The following is a 19,693-nucleotide window of genomic DNA, read 5'->3' on the forward strand; positions in this document are numbered from 1 at the left end:
ATCCATTTTCAATGCCAACATTATACCAAGCAGTAGCCTATAAATTTGGATGTTTTCACATTTAGATCTAATATTTAGGCTAAAATATAACGTTAGATATTTACAATATCTTTTAAATATGTGGTCTATTTATAGGCTAACATTAATTTTATGTGTACATTTAACATAAAATGTAACATTTGCATTTACAAAAAATTTTTTTTCAGTGTTTGGGTACTTTTTGTGCGTTTTCTAGCTTGTGGGTCAGACATGACATAACCCAATGTTTGGGTAGCCTAGTTTTATGCAGAGCAACATACAAGTGCGCGGTGTGAATCACCAAAACGTGACAAGAGACGTTTGCGTTTTCGACTATAAGACATGGGTACGGTTCGCGGGTGCGCATCCGAGTATGGAAGACAGTGTTCACATCATCCAAACGAACCGAACTCTGACATCAGTCGAACCCGGGTGAGCACCAAAAGTGCTAGTGTGAAAGCACCCTTAGAGGCTTTTGCATCTGTACTCCTCATATATAACTACAAACCTATTTTAGCATTCTTATTTACATTTAAAATTGCTTTATACTTATTATTCTTATTATTATTCTGAAGTAGACCATAGAATTCTTATCAGTGTGTGCGTGACCATGATTCATCACAATCGATCAGATGACTGTTAAAGTTGCACACACACACAAAGTGGCAGAGGGCCTTGCACGTCAACTTTGCACAAGGCCTTGCATCCCACCTTAACACATTAGGCCTACATGGGGGCAACAAGTAATGGTGTTTTCTGATTCAGTGTAACCTATTTGAAGGAATCAGATGAATGGATTGAACTCAGTCGTTAAGACAGTGACTTGCCACCACCTAGTGTCTATTTTAGTTTCATATTAAACATAATTTAATTGATTGACATATTGACATACTTCTGACTTCAAAATTGTAAACATTAATTTCACAACATTTTAAGCAATTGTATGTTAAATGCATTGTAAATTCATTCAGTAATGATGGCTCTGATGGTTTTTGTTAATACTGATTGGATTTTTACTAGTAACAGCCCTTTATTATTTTAACTGAATTTAATGACTGGAATTAATTTGTGGCATTCCATATTCATTATTCATATATTTAATACGGTTTTAAAAATGCCCCTGGACATCAGTTTACGGGTTTGTTAATGATGCTGTCAATGTTGTTTTTGGAAGTTACATATAAATATGCACATAGCTTAAAAAGCTGAGGGCAGATGGCAGGCGCTGTTTAGATGAGCCTGTATGTTCAATGTTCAGCGGGCGCCGCACACCCTAGATGTGCTTTTTTTGTGCAGTTAGAGCACTTTTTGTGTGAAATCATATTTATTTTGTCCATCAAAGGTGTACTTTCACTGTCAGCAGCGCTGTAAAAATAGACCCAGCGCCGAAACGATCGCGGCACTGCTGCCTAATTAGACAGCAATTGCACACTTATACAAGCTTCAGCAAATGCATGTGATCACAGATTGCACACTTCCCAGCCAAGATAACCCCCCATATGAAAATGAAAGAATAACGTGTGATACAAGATTTTGGCCTTATTGCCCATCCACAATATTAGCAGGCATCATGTAGGCTACACTTCGTTTGGGCAACACAGGGTGTCACTGTGGCCTCAAAGTTTACCTTCACCTACTCGATTTGCTATTCTTGGGATAAAACATGCCCTTTTCATTACCCTACAAAATGAAATGTAGAAATAAATAAATGAAGAAATAAATACATAACTAAATACAATATATACGAGTGCACAAGTTAACGGAGCTTAAGCAGCACATTTTTTTTTCGCCACCCTCAGAGTATTCACACCGCATGCAGAGGTGCCGCAGCAATATTGATCTTAATCAAAACTGACTTGATTAACATGTAAAATAACACATTTTCGAGTAATAAATACATTCATGTTTCATAATCGTCATATGCAAAAAATAAAATGCATGAAAACATATTACTTCTAGGAGATTCTGTCCAAACTTCAAAGGCCTGTTTAAATTAATAAAACTAGAGGCATTTGTTAACTTTAAGATTACTTTTTATCATGTAAACTACCTATATGTGGCATGTTTACTGAAGATACAATACAGTGTCTGTGTGGGAAAGAGGGGCACACGTCGCATCACGGGCCATATCATACATCAGAGCACATGGCACACAGTGTTCTCGTCTGTATTTTCAGTACTCAAGCCACAGTTTATCTGAGTATGACCAAAACTGTCAGTATGAAAGCATAATGGGTGTGTGATGCTTCTGCTCTGCCTATTATGGAAGGCCAAAGGGTCAAAAATATGTGAATTTTAACGCATCAACAACACGTTAAATAAGTATATTTCATGTCGGTTACGTGTGAAAACCACTTCTTTGAGCTTAGGGGGGTGTACCATTAATAGATTAGGCAACCACCATTTAACATACTATAGATCAGCTTATTCAGCCTAATTACTTTTTTCTTTTCTTTTTTTTTTTTTGTATAGCCTATAAAAATAATATATTTAAATTGCAGTTTTATTTAAAAAATCCTAATTTTTCACCACTGTCTTTTTGTAAATAAACACATTAGCGGACATTCTAGCTTTAATAGTGATCAAACTTAAAGGGTTAGTAACTAAGCAACTAATCTGTTTTATGTATTAAAACAGTAAAACTTTAAAAACAATTACTGAAATATTATCAGTTATTAGTTACACTACTAATTAATGCAAATTTATATTATTAACTAAATTACTAGTAAGGTAGTTACTGCTCAACTCTTACTTTCAGTGGAAAAACAAATTATTTCACTTGGCCATTCTCCTACTGAGAAATAACTTATAAAAATGTAAGAAAAGTGCCTAAGATAAATTTTCATATCATTCTTATTTTACATTCAATATCTAAGGACAAAAATAAGGTAATTTAAGTTGTATTTATTTCAAATTTTGTGGTGATAGTATAAAGTATCCCAAAGTTACAGTATTTTGTAACAAACAGCCCTTCTTGTTTAGCTCTGCACTCCCCAAAGGATTTTTAAATACTGTTGTTTTCTGAGTGCCATACACAAAAATACTGACTCATAACTCCACGACTGTAGCAAGGAGAGTCAAAAGTTATAGTCTAATAGGCATTTTAATGGGATTTTTTTCAATATCTCGTGAAAGATATAAGGTGGGTTGTTTTTTTTGTTTTTTATTTTTATTTTGTGATGTTCCATGTGTGCTGTATCTGAATTAAATTTTGCGGTGATATCGGTAAGTAATCAAAATGTACAGCATTTGGAACCAAGGGAGTCCTTATCTTAGCCCTTAACAGTTTTGAAATTGTTGCATATATATATATATATATATATATATATATATATATATATATATATATATATATATATATATATATATATATATATATATATAACCTACCTAACATTGTTCGGGAGACAGACACACTCTTGCAGTTTAAATCTAGATTAAAGACCCATGTCTTTAACCTGACTTACACATAACATACTAATATACTTTTAATATCCAAATCCGTTAAAGGATTTTTAGGCTGCGTTAAATAGGTAAGCCGGAACTGGGAACACTTCCCATAACAACCAATGTACTTGCTTCATTATTAGAAGAATGGCATCTACGCTAATATTAGTCTGTTTCTCTCTTATTCCGAGGTCACCTTAGCCTCCAGATCCAGTCTGTATCCAGATCAGAGGGTCACTGCAGTCACCCGGATCCAGTACGTATCCAGACCAGATGGTGGTTCAGCAGCTAGAAAGTACCTCTACTGCCCTGAAAGACAGCGGAGACCAGGACAACTAGAGCCCCAGATACAGATCCCCTGTAAAGACCTTGTCTTGAATTGAACTGCTGGTTTCGTATGGTCAGAGGAGAACTGGCCCCCCAACTGAGCCTGGTTTCTCCCAAGGTTTTTTTATCCATTCTGTCATCGATGGAGTTTCGGTTCCTTGCCGCTGTCGCCTCTGGCTTGCTTAGTTGGGGTCACTTCATCTACAGTGATATCGTTTGATATGACTTGATTGCAAATAAATCCACAGACACTATTTAACCTGACAGAGATGACATCACTGAATTCAATGATGAACTTTAATCGTCATTTTGCATTAATGACACACTGTTTTCCTAATGAATGTTGTTCAGTTGCTTTGACGCAATGTATTTTGTTTAAAGCGCTATATAAAGGTGACTATATATATATATATATATATATATATATATATACTGTACACACACACACACACACACACATATACAGTAGATAGTTATCACAACTTGTCAATAATGTAAATGTTAAACAATAATGAGCTTTTCTTGGATATGATATGTCCCTTATGCCATCTGATTATTTTAATTTTATTTTAAAAACAATAACAAAATAATTATTGATGAATAGAATACGTCTTGTAAATAATACAACATTTTGGTCAAAAACATATATATGTTGTTAGTGCTTCTCACCTCACAAAATAAGACAGAAGTATTCCAAACATTTAATGTTGCTGTCAAATTACTAATTAAAATGACTTGTTTACAGGGTGGAAAGAAGCATAACAGGGTTGGAACACCGGTGTTAACAGGTTCATTAACTGTGGTTAAGCTTTCCGTCATTGTCCTGCTGTAACGAGGAGGCTGAGGCAGTATTAGAATCCATTTGCAGAAGTTTATTAGGGAAATATCTTACAGACAGAGTCGTTACACCAGGTATAGAGTCAGTACCGTAATGGCAGTCCGATCTTTCAACATGCACAAGGGGAATCCAAGAGGCAGAGACGAGTAGGCAGATGAATAGGTCAAACACAAACATCAGTCCAATCAAACAGTAAATTCAATGGGGCAATCCAAGAGGCAAGAATCTCCTGAATGCAGAAAACCACTGTATCTCCTCCAGGATGATTACAGACGGGGGAAGAATACATTCTGGAGTATGGCTGTTGATGGGAAGGTAATACTGCCTGGATAGAGCATCTGCTTCACAGTTTTTCTGTCTGGAGGATAGGACACTGTGAATTGGAATCTGGTGAAGAATAGAGACCAGCGTGCTTGCCGTGGGTTGAGAGTCTCTTAACATCTTTGATGAATAAACTCCTCCGCTAGCTGGTTGGCATACGATCTGAGGACACAGCCAAGAATACCATCAGGAACAGGTGCTTTGCGTGGGTGGACCGCTCTAAGTGACCTGGTTACATTTAGGCAAGGAGAAGTTAAAAAACAGCTATTATTATCGGGTGGTTTCACTACAGGGAAGATGTTGCTATCCTCAAACCATGCGTAGAAGGCATTTAACTCATCTGGCAGAGAGGCAGACATATCCTTGTTGTAGATTTTTCTATCTTTTTTTCCACTGTGGTTTTTGATTGAGTGTAAGCCATTCCACAAGAGCTTGAGATTAGATCTTGTCTTTATAGGCTCTTTTAGAAGACCTGATAGCTCTCTGTAGATCGTATCATGCCTTTATGTATATTCCTCAATGTCTGCATCAGCTGCATCCTGAAAGACCTGCCAATCTGTTGTGTGAAAGCAGTCCTGAAGTGTGAAAATGGCTTCCTCGCTACATTTAAAGGATTGTCCTGGTAACTGGTTTTTCCTGTTTTAGCTTTTGTTTGTATGCATGTCATGTCACCTTACAGGCACTGTAGAAATGATTTGTCTGGGCAGGTTGTTTCAAAAATCTAAGTCAGCTAAATTCCTTGTTAGTTATCTGATTATCTCATTGCTTGTTGCTCACTATATTGATTTATGATTTAGTGTACAACGTAATTTTTCATCTTGTATTTTTTATTATTATTAAAAGATATATATATATAATATTTAAGAAATACATTATACATTACATTATATACCTATGTGATTTTAGATTTAATTATTTAACAAACAAACAAAAAAAACTGTTTAATTAAAATTAGGGCTAGGATGGTGACTCTGTAACACTGTTTTTTCCCCTAAAACGTCCCCCTCATCACTTTTTGTAAATTTAATTTTTAATCAAAACAATTAAATTCTTTATTTTTAATTTACTGAAATACTGAAATATAAAAATGTATTGTAGTTTTGTTTTTATTCAGTCAAACACAGCACACCTGAAATGATGATAGGTGTAAAAAATCTAACAAAACAGTTGAATCAAAAAAAATAAGTAATGAATCCACACACTATCAAAACTTGCTAATACTTTAACTTTATTTATCGGTCGACCAACCTTCATCAGTCAAATATATATAATTAAAAACAAGACATTATTGTATACTCTCACAACCAATAAGTGTAACCAGGCCCGGGTAACTTTTGAGTTCTGGTACAAATTATAACATAATACACATACTGTAACGAACCTCCAATTATTTTTAAGGGGATTCAACCATGGAGGAAAACACTACACCACAGACTGAATAAAAAAAGCTTACTTTATTGACAATGCTTATTTAGAAAAAGTGAGAAATAACATTTAATTAAGGTCAACAAACAGTACCTTGTAGGCCTTAACTAAAATAAACAGCGATAGCAAGTGACACACAACACTGCACTACACCCTTGATTTCGTCCCGGCCCACACTTCACGCTAAATATCGTGATCACACAACTCATTTTAGGTGGTGCAAAGTTCGACTCATTTCTCCTAGCTCAGCACATTCCAAGTCATCATGTTCCTACACTCATTCACAAAGACATCCACACACACACACACACACACACACATCTTCACTGCGTTCCTTTTCCCATGTTTGTCAATATCGACAAACAACAATTGTCATAGACACTGCTGAATCATCTTTGTCTGAGAGCACAATTATTAGAAATGCATATAAGTCCTCTTTGCTCAGTTCAGGCCATTCAAATGCTCAGAGAATGTGCAGCCAGCAATCCTAACTCCCCCAAATGATTTACCTAATCCCCACACATAGGCGCTATTTAGCTATCTTCGTTGCCGGACAAACCCTAATGGTCTCGAGTAACCCCAAGCGATCCCCTTTTGTATCCTGAGCTGTAAGGGGAAAGCCCTTTCCCAGGGTCCTAGGGTGTAAATTACCTTCTGTTCCCATTGAGTTATAAAACCACCCAGGTTTGGGACCTGAGTTAATAGGTAAATAGTCAATAGATAGCGGCGCGTCCACAAGCAGTGGCTTGTTTTTGTACGTCATCATCACGTCTACCTGTCTGTAAGCGTGCATACAGTCGTGAGTTTCTGCTCGATATCGGCAGAACCGCATTTTTACAGTTAAACTCCGAGCATGCGGAACAGCTAACCCACACAAGCCATCTATCCCCACCATCATACTGGCAAACGTACGCTCGTTGGACAATAAACTGGATTACATTCGATTACTATGCTCAACTCAGAGGATTGTAAGAGACTATTGTGTTTTTGTGTTCACGGAAACATGGCTCAGCAACAGCGTTCCAGATGGCACTATTCAGCTCGACCAGCTGACGTGCTATCGAGCGGACAGAACTCTCATTGCGGGAGGAAAAACTTGCGGCGGCGGGCTTTGTGTTTACATCAATGACGCGTGGTGCCGCGATACAGCTGTGATCAGCAAACACTGCTCACCCCTGGTGGAGTTTATGATTATTAAGTGCCAGCTGTTCTATCTGCCGAGGGAATATACTGCTATACTGCTAATTTCAGTGTACATTCCCCCGAACAACAGCTGCAACAGGAACAACGCACTAAATTAACTGTACCAGCACATCAGTGAGCAGCAGACAGCACACCCTGATGCTTTTCTCATCATAGCTGGGGATTTCAACCATGCTGACCTTAAGAGTGTGTTTCCAAAAATACACCAACACATTAACTTTCCAACACGAGGTAATAACATTTTGGACTTTGTTTACACCACACAGAGAGGAGCTTACAAAGCCCTCCCCCTCCCCCACCTCAGAGCTTCAGACCACATCACTGTTATGCTAATACCTGCATACAGACCACTCATTAAAGTCGCCAAACCAGTTCAAAAACAGATTAAAGTGTGGCCAGAAGGATCATCAGAGGTTCTTCGGGACTGCTTCAACACAACTGACTGGGACATGTTTAAGCAGGCTGCCACATTCAATAACACCACTGACCTCCAGGAGTACACAGAGACTGTCACTGCCTACATCAACAAGTGTATTGATGATGTAACGGTCACAAAAACCATCACTGTGCAGGCCAACCAGAAGCCGTGGATGACAGGGGAGGTCTACAGACTTCTGAAGACACGGAACGCTGCCTTCAGAGCTGGAGATGAGGTGGGCCTGAGAACAGCCAGGGCCAACCTGTCCCGCGGCATCAGAGAGGCTAAGAGAAAACACTCCAGGAGGATAGCTCATCAATTCAGCGACAGCAGAGACACTAGGAACCTGTGACCTGGTGATGACGCTGACCCCAGACAGTGTGAGGAGATCCTTCAGCAGGATCAATGCATGCAAAGCTCCGGGTCCTGACAACATCCCTGGGCCTGTACTGAAAGACTGTGCAGCAGAACTCACTGATGTCTTCAAAGACATTTTCAACATATCACTGAGTCAGGTTGTTGTTCCCACATGCTTTAAAACTACCACCATCATCCCAGTCCCAAAGAAGCCATCTCACAAGTCATCCCTCAACAGCTCATTTACAAACTGATCCAACTGGGGCTCAACAGTTTGCTGTGCAACTGGCTGTTGGACTTTCTGACTGGTAGACCTCAGGCAGTACGGGTCGGCAGCAACACATCCAGCACTGAACACTGGGGCCCCCCAAGGATGTGTGCTGAGCCCCTTCCTCTTCACTCTGCTGACCCATGACTGCACACCGTCACACAGCTCCAACCTCTTCATTAAGTTTGCGGATGACACGACTGTGGTGGCGGAAGACAATTTTTTTTCCCAGTTTATTGACTTGCATGGTTCAACTATTTGCTACAAGACTAGTACTGTCCACTACTGTGCACTGAGCAAGTAGGGTTATTTTTGATTTCATGATGTACAAACATTTTCAATAAAATTGGCAAAACTACCAAATACTGTATACTGCCTTATACCTGTAGATATTTTTTTTTGTCCATCTATTTTTTCAAGGCACTCATTATTTCAAGCTTTGAAATTGGTTTAAAACAAGTCTTCTAAAAAGACACATTCACTTGATATGATGAATAGATTTTACATAGACTTTTATTTACACATATAAATATTATGCCCCCAATTACCATTACAAAATTCGCAATCTTTAACATTTGCTCATTCTGTGTATTTGTGTCGTTAAAATAGGGTAACTTACAGCACAAGGAAGTTTGATTTCAAATTTGATTTCAAACTGAATTTAATTTACAAAAAAAAAAAAAAAAAAAAAAAAAAAAGACAAGACAAGTACACAGTCTGTAATAAAATTATAAAACAAATGACCTCAATTCAGTTTGAGGTTGTCAAGGTGTCTGGTCTGTGTTTCCCTGGGTGTCCAGTAGTGGTCTCACTTCCCCATAGGCACCTCACTGCAGGCACTACATTTCCCACAAAGCCTTGTCCTTTCATCAAGGTAATTGCACACCTGTTAATTGCACTCAGCTGTCTTCACTTTGATCATCATTATCCTGTCTATTTAAACCTATCTGTTTTCCCTCTGTGTCATGGAGTCCTTAGTTTCCGTCTCCCAGTTTCCTCGCATTCTCTTGTTTCATATTCTATATTCTGACTGCTTACCTGGATTTTGACCTTGGCTTGCTGGATTAGATTTTTGGATTTCCCAAATAAATACACTGCTCTGGGATCTCTTTTCTCCTGTGTCCGATTGTAACAGAGGTATTTGAAATATGACCACAATGAATTTTTACAAGCACAGATTTAAGAGCCATATACAGTATGTTATGACAATTTATGTAGATACATGGAACATCAGATGGCTTTGACCTGCAATGACTGTAAAATGTAGTGAAGTTTTAGACAGGATATTTACATATTTACATTTAAATATATAAATATTTACAAATCAGACAAATATCCTATTCCAAAACATTTCTAGCATAAATTAACATGGTAAAGAAATTAAAGTTTGATCTTTGTTTAAAGACTTTGTGGTGCGTTTCACTTACAACCAATACAATTTCTAGAAGGATTTTCATCGTTCAGGCGTTGATCTATTCTGAATGGTTTATAACTTTTGACTAAATTTAATCCAGGAGCAAAGAGAAATAATTCCTACTTTAAAAGCACAGAAAGATCGCGACTGCACACAGTCTGTGCACAAGCAGTTCATTTGTATAAGTTAGGCCTATTTGAGAGTTCGCATCCAGTTTTCTGCGAATACATGACAGTGTTCTCATGTTACAATAAAGCGTTTGCCACATTTGCTCGAGAATGATTAAAATTATGCAATCCCATGCAGACATTCAGACTGTAATTGACAGAAGACGGATGTGTGTCAAACTCACTCGTAGAGGAGAGAGACGCAGTTCCTCACCGTTACCTGAAAAAACTACTTAATTACAGTAATGTGAGTAACCACTGGTTATTACTAATGGTTTACAGTCAAATCGGTCAGATCCCTTCCCACTTGCTAGGGGCACCACACAGGGTTGCCCGCTCTTGATCGCACTGGCTCTGGAACCTCTAACAGAGACTGTCAGACAGCATAGAGGTATAACGGCATTTCAATGATGGGTGTAGAGCACAAAATAGCACTGTATGCAGATGATATTCTGTTGTCTTTATCATCACCCAAATTATGTATACCAACAATGCTGTCTTTATTTTATGAGTTTGGTTTTATCTCAGGATACAAAAATTAATTTTAGTAAATCGGAAGCCTCACCTTTAGGCAATTTTAGAATCTTTGATTAACTTCCCTTAAAATGGTGCAAATCAGGATTTGTTTACCTTGGGATTAACATGTCAACTGACCTGAATAAATATGGGAATTTAATTGTGCCCTGATTATTCATACTGTTAAAAAATATTTAAGCTCTCTAATCAAAGTTTAATCAAAATGAATATTCTTCCTCGATTATTGTATCCTCTTCACATGCTGCCCTTATGGTTAAGTAGGAAAGTCTCTGCAGAGCTGGAAAGTGCTTTTTCTAGATTTGCATGGAATGGCAGGAAGCCTAGACAAAAGTTCAAATCTTTAAAGTTGCCAGTAGAACTGGGTGGTTTAGCTATGCCTAATATTCTATACTATAATTGGGTTTGACATGCCAGACTCATTTGGGAGTGGTATAGGTCCTACTGTGATCTGTGTCCTAGTGTGGATTCCTGGGCTGGTTCCCCATTCTCTGTTTGGAGTCTGTTTGTTTGCCCCTACAAGCATGTGGATATAGTGAGTAAAAATCTCATACTTCACAATTCGGTTAAAGTTTGGTGCCAGATCTTAGGTTCTTTTGGGGAAGGTGAAATTTTGTTTATGTTGAGTCCAATTTATTTGAATTAGGACTTTTTCCTGGGTTTAGGTTTGTCTTTCTTTAAAGCATGGCACATGAAGGAAATCTGTGTAATAGGGGTCTTGTTCCAGGATGGCTCCCTAATGCCTTTCTGGCAGTTGCAACAGAAGTTTGATCTCCTAAGCAACACTACTTTGGTTATTTACAAATTCGGCATTGTTTTTTCAAAGCAAAGATATGCGCTGGATTCGCCAGCTCTTAGCCATTTGGAGGGTTTCCTCCTCAACACAACTAATGCTGCTCACTTTTTATCTAGGTATTTTTCTTTTATATACTCACATGCCCCTGGACTCTTGAATACAATGGCTCACAAATGGAAGAAAGACCTATGCAATGAAAATATAGATGATGACTAGCAGGAGGCCATTAAATGTGTGAGGTCCACCTTTACTGCTTAGAGAAACTCAATATAAGATATTGCATAGATTACATGTAACGCCAGTTTAATAAATAAAATGGATCATACTTTATCTGCCCTGTGTGTTAAGTGCCTTACCGAGTTGGGGACATACTCTCACTGTTTTTGGAGTTGCGAGTATATTTTTCTAGATCTTGGAGCTTAATTACTTGGGAAATTAACACCATTCTTCAGATCCTGGTCTTTTTCTTCTGGGGCTTCCATCCAAGAGCCAGGCAATGACACTTACACTGGATGCAACAGGGTGCAAACTGTTAGATAAACTACTACTTGTGGCAAGGAAATGCATACTTATTAGATGGATCAATTACACTCCCCCCTCTGTGACTCAGTGGTATAGAGAGATCTTTGCAGTTTTGCCCCATTAGAGACTGGCTGCTGGGTAATGCACAGAACAGAAATGGTCTCCGTTTATAGATCGCCTGCCTTTAGATGTGAGAAAAATATTAATATGTGCCAATTAGGGCTCTCTGGGGTGTGGCGCCCCTCCTTCTGGAGGTGAGCATTGGAACTTTGCAACTTACAAAGAATGGTCTGGGTTCTTTTGTGTTCTGATGTTCTTTTCGGTTCTAAATGACATGTATCAGTCTCCACTTTAGGCTGGAATCTTTTGATGATAGATCTATGTACGGGAAATATTTTAATGTGCCTTTCTGTAGGTTTAGATTTTTAGACTTTGTGTCTAACCTAATCACCAACATTATTATTCATAATTGGTATTATTTTTATTTCTGCCTTTTTCTATTCATTTATTATTTTGAATATGTTTATTATAATAATTCCTTACATTTATATAGTGCTTTTCTAGGCACTCAATGCTCTATACATTGTCAGGGGGTATCTCCTCATCCGCCACCAGTGTGCAGCATGTACCTGTATGATGCAATGCCAGCCATATTGCAAGGAGACAGAGTGATGAATACAATTAGCAGATATTAGGAGGCCATGATGGTCAGAGGTCAATGGGCAAATTTAGCCAGGATGCCGAGGTCACACCTCTACTCTTTTCGAAAAACATCCTGGGATTTTTAATGACCACAGAGAGTCAGGACCTCGGTTTGATGTCTCATCCAAAGGACAGTGCTTGTTGACAGTATAGTGTCCCCATCACTGCAATGGGATGTAAGGACCCACACAGACCACAGGGTAATACCCCCTGCTGGCCTCTTCCAGTAGCAACTTAGTTTTCCCAGGAGGTCTCCCATCCAGGTGCTGACCAGGCTCATCCCTGCTTAGCTTCAGTGGTCAACCGGTCTTGGGCTCCAGGGTGATATGGCTGCTGGCAATTTACGCATGTATCTTATCATTTATGCTGTATCTTTTTGGGCTTTAAGGTATTTCAATTTTCCTCAGGAAGACACATTGTATATTGTACATGCCAATACTGAACAGGTAAATACAGGTAACAAAAAAAATGGCATTGGAAAATATGAGCGGTCTAACGAGTGCGGATTGAAATTAAGATAATAGATACCAGAAATTAAGCAGGGAAGCAATGAACCATTTTAAACATATGCTGAATGCCTGTGGGTGACACACAGAAAATTCCGGTCTCAAAAATGCAAGCTGTGATCACGAACCGTTATTACAACTCATGAAGAACAATGCTGGCACTCCAGTCCAAAATACATTGTCAAACGTAGTAGATTCAACAAAATCACGTTCAGGGCGATTGTAGATTGCAGGTTCAAGGATAGAAAGCAGATGGAAATCAAATCCCCACACTATTGCATCTGCACAGTTGTTAACATAAGGGAATTATGTTGGGGATGAAAAGCATGTCCAATTGCTGTGACGAATCTTTTAGTTCAGAGGAAGCCTGTGCCAAGATAGTGTGCCGATTTCAGTTCTTAAGGTTAGTCATATATTAGAATTTATGGTGTAAAGAAAGCATTAGAGTGTCATGAAAATCATGAAATCATGAAAAACTTCAAGAGAACACGGCAAACAAACCTGTGGCAAAGATAGCAGGTTTTGTAGTTCCTGTCACAAATAAGGCCGTACAGAGGAAAAATGCTGGTCACTGGGAAGGGGTAGACTTGCACCTTATTTTCTAAAACATAGGATATCACTTTCTAAAGGCAAAGATCAGTGGTTTACATTTAACAAGTCAGCCTAAGGTAAAACTTTTAGTGAGTTAACTGCATTGTTCATGCAAGGCCTCCAGCTATTGACTTAAATTGCTAGTGGGTTAGCAGCTTAATAACAATGAATTTAATATGGAAACATCCAAATTTCAATAATCCTGTTTGTATTTTCAAATGTATAATTGTGCTAAACATGGTGCCGATGGAACACACATATAGTTCTTTGGTACTAAATGTACACAAAGATTAGTTGAATTTATTCTTTAAAAAAACATGACTGCTTTATTGTAAGTGTGTGAAACTTAAGGTTGTAGATGCTACATGCATACTAGACAATGTGTCTTGTGTAAAATTAGAATAACTGTAATACTGGAATTGCGTAGCAATTTCAAGTTGCATGTGTGTCTATCTATGTTGAATTTGTATGTCTCCTGAGTGGTACACTCTGCTATTTTCCATATAGCTGCAGTTAAACCATGTACAGGAGCATAGAATTGCCATGTGGCCACAGTGTGATTTCATAATTTTCTTAATGAAAATGCTCTCCTCACGTCACTGTACCTTCATCTTGTCTTTAAATAGACTTAAAGGTGCCATCTGTAATGTTTGGCAAAAAAAAAATCAAGTCATACTCCACATTCCATACCAGATGGGGGCAGTATGCCTCAATAAAGTGAACTGGTCTACTCTAGAGTAACAAACGAGAAACGGCATAGTCTCTATGCTCCGCCCCTACTTTCACAACAACACTACAGCCATAGCCGAAGCCTAAGAGGACGTTTTGCCTCCAGAGGAACGTTGGGTGATGTCAAGTGATTTTGAAATATGACATCTTCAAGCTACTCCCCTTCACCTTTACCAGTCAATATGTTCCTATTCGTTTTGTTCATATTACATTTTGAGTTGTATATACACATTATTTGAATTAAAATAATTTGACAGACAGCATTCTGTCAACATCACTTGCTAGCGCCAACCAACGTAACCAGAGCTGCCAACTCTCAAGCATTCACCGTGAGACACACGCAATTGATTCTTTTCACACGCTTTCACGCCACAAATCAATTTTTTCACGCACAGAAAAACCACGAAGCAAAGAGGACACGGAGACCAACAGACTAGACAGAGCAGGTTAGTTATGATATAATAAAATGGGTAACGTTAAGTTATAGCTAGCTAATTATCAAATGCAGCTACGTTTAGCCATCGCTAACATTAGCACGTTTATCAAACAGCCTTCGATACATTTCTATGTTATAACTTCCCGAAAACAAATACACAAACATATAAAACAAACTTCTAGCAAAATACTAACAGCATCTAACTTACCAATCCAAAAGAAATGTTGCAAGTTCGGAGTCGAACCTCATTTCTTTCAGGTCCATCAGTTGTCTCCAGCGATTAAAAGCAGTGCCGATGTTTACTCTGGTTCGGCTCCTTTTCTTATCGGATTTGATTTGTGTTTCCGAGCACGGTTGTTTCCCTGTAGCGGGTGGTGGTCTCTTGCCAAGGGCTTGAGCCATCCTTTCTCTCTCTTCCCTGATCTGAAATGAAGTACTGGGCTGTACTTTCCACATGATTGACATCAGGTTCAAGTACACGCCCACAAGCCGTGCGAGATATTAGTGTATTGCTGGTTGGCTGGTGGTTATGTTGCCCGCATACCGCCTCCCATGGCCGAAACTGGTATTACGACACCTTTCGGGCCGGGGCTAGTAATGCTAATGCTAATTAAGGTTGATATCTCTGCAGCACTATAACTTTTTTTTAGTTTTTTTAATGACATCATCACCCTTATTTCTTCTCATTCTTTTGATGCGTGTAGGTCATGTTATGGATATTTTTACCTCAATTTTTGCATATGGCACCTTTAATGAAATAAATAGGCCTTTGAAACATAAATAGAGGCTGGTTACCTGTTACAGCAACAGGACCAAATTTACATCACATCTGTAAAACCACCTTTATTTTGTTTGGAGCATGACTGTATTTACACAAAGCCACAGTCGAATGCAGCCGAAAAATGTAGTTCAAATAATTCCACGTGCCTGAACATGAAACTGATGAAAAGTTCAAAATTAACTGTGGTTCTCTTTGTATTTGTTTCTGTCTCAGGTTCACCACTGCAATTCTTTGGAGGACACATTCCAGGAAGGCGCCTGGTCAAGTTAAGTCAAGTCACCTTTATTTATATAGCGCTTTAACAAAGCAACTGAACAACATTCATTAGGAAAACAGTGTGTTAATAATGCAAAATGACAGTTAAAGGCAGTTCATCATTGAATTCAATGATGTCATCTCAGTTCAGTTTAAATAGTGTTAGTGTTGATTTGCAATCAAGTCAACGATATCGCTGTAGATGAAGTGAAGAGGTGACAGTGGCAAGGAACCAAAACTCCATCGGTGACAGAATGGAGAAAAAAACCTTGGGAGTAACCAGGCTCAGTTGGGGGGCCAGTTTTTGAAGCAAGTACATCGGGTGTTACTGGAAGTGTTCCCGGTTCCGGTTTACCTAATTAATGCTGCGAAGAAATATAGAGCTGAGTATCATCAGCATAACAGTGAAAGCTAACACCATGTTTCCTGATGATATCTCCCAAGGGTTACATGTAAAGCGTGAAGAGTAGTACTGAGCCTTGAGGAGATAGATGCGAAGACACTTGAATGGGCCATTCACACCTCACAGTAGAACATTACTATACAAATATCTATATGGCCTCCCGGATTAGAACCGGAACTACATTTTTGCAACACCAATAGATAATATTTTGCTTTGTTAATTGTTTTGGAATTTGTATTAATTAGCATTGATTTGGTTGAGATATTTAGTTTTGAATTTGTCAATACACTTTATATTGGCCTGGTAGCAGGATTGTGTTGAATTGTTACAATTTGTAGTAGAGATGAGTACATTTAAATTTTGTGCACTGCTGTATTTAGTGGGAGACCCTGGGATTAACTTTACTTGTTGGTGGTTCTTCTCAACTTGCGGTATTAGGTGCATAAGAACCCGCCACTGTATGCTTGAAGATTAGGGTCTTCTTAGTTGTATTTATTTTTATAAAGGGTGTGAAGGTGAATCTCCATGGTATTTTCTTTTTTTGGTAGTTTTGCAACTAGTGAGTATAGCAAATTTAAAGAACTATTTTGTATGGAATTGTTAGAGTATAGTTATGACATCTATTGATGTCAGTGAATTTATTTATTTTTTAAAACCCGTCTGAGCAAATTGTTAATTTATTAATGAAAGATAAATTGATTGAAGTGGCAATGCATTATGGTGTTAGCCTTTCTACTAATGATAAACTAAAAGAGAATATTCGAATCGTTGTAAAAAGCACTCTTACAAATCAACAAATTACGTCATCTGTTCCAGAGTCCGTAGATTCACCGATCACTGTGCCGTCTTTGGTAGCATTGTCATTTGAACAACAAACATAACTAGTTCTCCTAATTAAACCGCGTAAGATGGAGTTAAAGATGGAAATCGAAAATTAGAACAGGAGACCATATTTGCGCAGCAGGTTTTAGAAGAGGAAATTAGATTTGGAACAACTGCGGCTTGACCTTATGAAAGAAGGTAAGATAAGAATGTTCAGTGATGTACATGAAGTGGTGGAAAGTGACTCCCTTTTAACTTTAATGTAGCGGCAAATTTGCTATTGATGCCTTCATTCATTGAGTAAGACATGGATACTTTTGGTGGTGTTTGAACGGGTTGCTGATAAACAAAAATGAAACTGAACGCACCTTAATGCTGCAATGTGTTCTGACTGGTAAGGCGCAAAGAGTTTATTCTGCTTTGAGCGGGGTGATAGTCAAAATTGAGAAGGTTAAAAGTGTGGTTCTTAGCATGTGTGGCATAGGATATGGTTCCAGAAGTTTCACTCAAACACGTAGAGTTGGTACAAGAGTTAGAATTGTGTTTTACGCGTTGGTGTACTGCTTCGGCTGTTGCATCTTTCGAGGATCTGTTCAATTTACTTGTTTTAGAGCGGTTTAAGAATATGCTGCCAAACGGCTATTTTTTATTGCAGAACATATGGTGTCTAATGCAGCCGAAGTAGCAGTTTTGGCTGAGTAGGAGTTAATTCTAAAATCCTGTTTTGATGTTGGTCGATTGGAAAATGAATATCCAGGTAAGAACGTACCGTCGATTCAGTCTGCAAATGTGAATCACCCCATGCTATGTAAATACGAAATTGGCAGGTAAAACCGATATGTCTCTAATATGTAACTATTGTCTCGGTCACTGGAAAAAAGTTTGCCCGGTACTTAAAGCAAAAGATCGCAATCCCTATTTGTCCAACGCTACGGTGATGGCTACCACAGTTCCCACGACCCGTGGTTTGGAGCCATCATGAATTATGTCGAATGTTGGAGAAATCGACAAGACCATCTGAGCAAATTCAGTTTTCACATTTTGTTTCTGATGGTTTTGTATCTCTTCTGCAAAGTTAGAAAGTTCTGGTGAAAATTTTGCAAGACACTGGCGCCTTTACTTAGTTTATTTTGGGATCGATATTACCTTTTTCAAATGAAATCTTTACTGGTGATTCTCTGTTGATTTGTGTAATAGGTCTGACTAAAATTTCTGTACCTTTACATAAGGTTATTCTGTATTCTCATTTAATTCAAGGTGAAGTCAAGTTTGGTGTAAGACCAGCACTTCCAGTGGAACGGATATCTGTGATTTTGGGGAACAATCTGACTGGGGAGCAGGTTTGTAGTGATCTGTCATGACCATTTGATTGTTACATCTAAACATGTTTCTTCTGCGGATACTGATGAGAGTATGCAGAGTTTATATGATGTTTTTTTGACATGTGTGGTCACAGGTGCTGCCAGTCGAGCAGCTTCAACTACAGAACGTGCAGAACCGTCTTTTGTGGATGGAGGCATCTCGTGGCCACATACTCTTCTTTCTGTGTCTTGGGGTGAGTTGATCAAAGAATAAGAGGCAGATGCCACCATAAATGTTTTATTTTCACAGGTAATGTTTGATGACATTGTCGCACAGGAGTATTTTGTCTGTGATGGGATTCTGATAAGAAAATGGAGACCTCCGACTAAAGCATTCCTGAAGGAGTCAGTTGTACAAGTAGTAATTCCAACGCAGTTTTGTTTTGGTGTTGAAACTCGATCATGAAGACTTAACGGGGCATCTAGGAGTGAAAAAGACTTTGACTTTATGATTTTTTTGGGCCTCGACTAAAATGATGTATATAAATATATTCATACATGCCAGATGTCAGGTAAGCCTAATTAAAATCCAAAGCTGATTCCTTTGCGCCCGATTCCTGGAGTGTCTGAACCATCTAATTGTAGATTGTGTCGGACCCTTGCCTCGTTCTAAATCTGGCAATGAATATTTGCTGACCGTTATGTGTCAAGTTACATGATATTCGGCTGCCTTTGCATTACGGTCAATCACGACAAAGTCTGTGATTAAAGCGTTGTCTCAATTCATGTCAGTTTTTGGAATACCTAAAATTATACAGTCAGATCAGGGTACTAATTTCACTTACGGCATGTTTGAGGAGGTTTTGTGTCAGCTAAATATTAAGCATAATATATCCACTACATATCATCCTTAAAGTCAGGGTGCCTTAGAACGCTTTCATCAGTCACTGAAGTCCTTACTATGTGCTTATTGTACGGAATTGTATCAAGACTGGAAGGAGTGCTTACCTTGGCTTATTTTAGTGGTGAGAGAAGTGACTCAGGAAAGTACTGGGTTTAGCCCAGATGAACTTGTTTTTGGGCATACTGTTCGGGGGGCGTTGGCTGTTCTG

This window comes from Carassius gibelio, chromosome B12 (genome assembly GCF_023724105.1).
Source record: "Carassius gibelio isolate Cgi1373 ecotype wild population from Czech Republic chromosome B12, carGib1.2-hapl.c, whole genome shotgun sequence".
NCBI lineage: Eukaryota > Metazoa > Chordata > Actinopteri > Cypriniformes > Cyprinidae > Carassius > Carassius gibelio.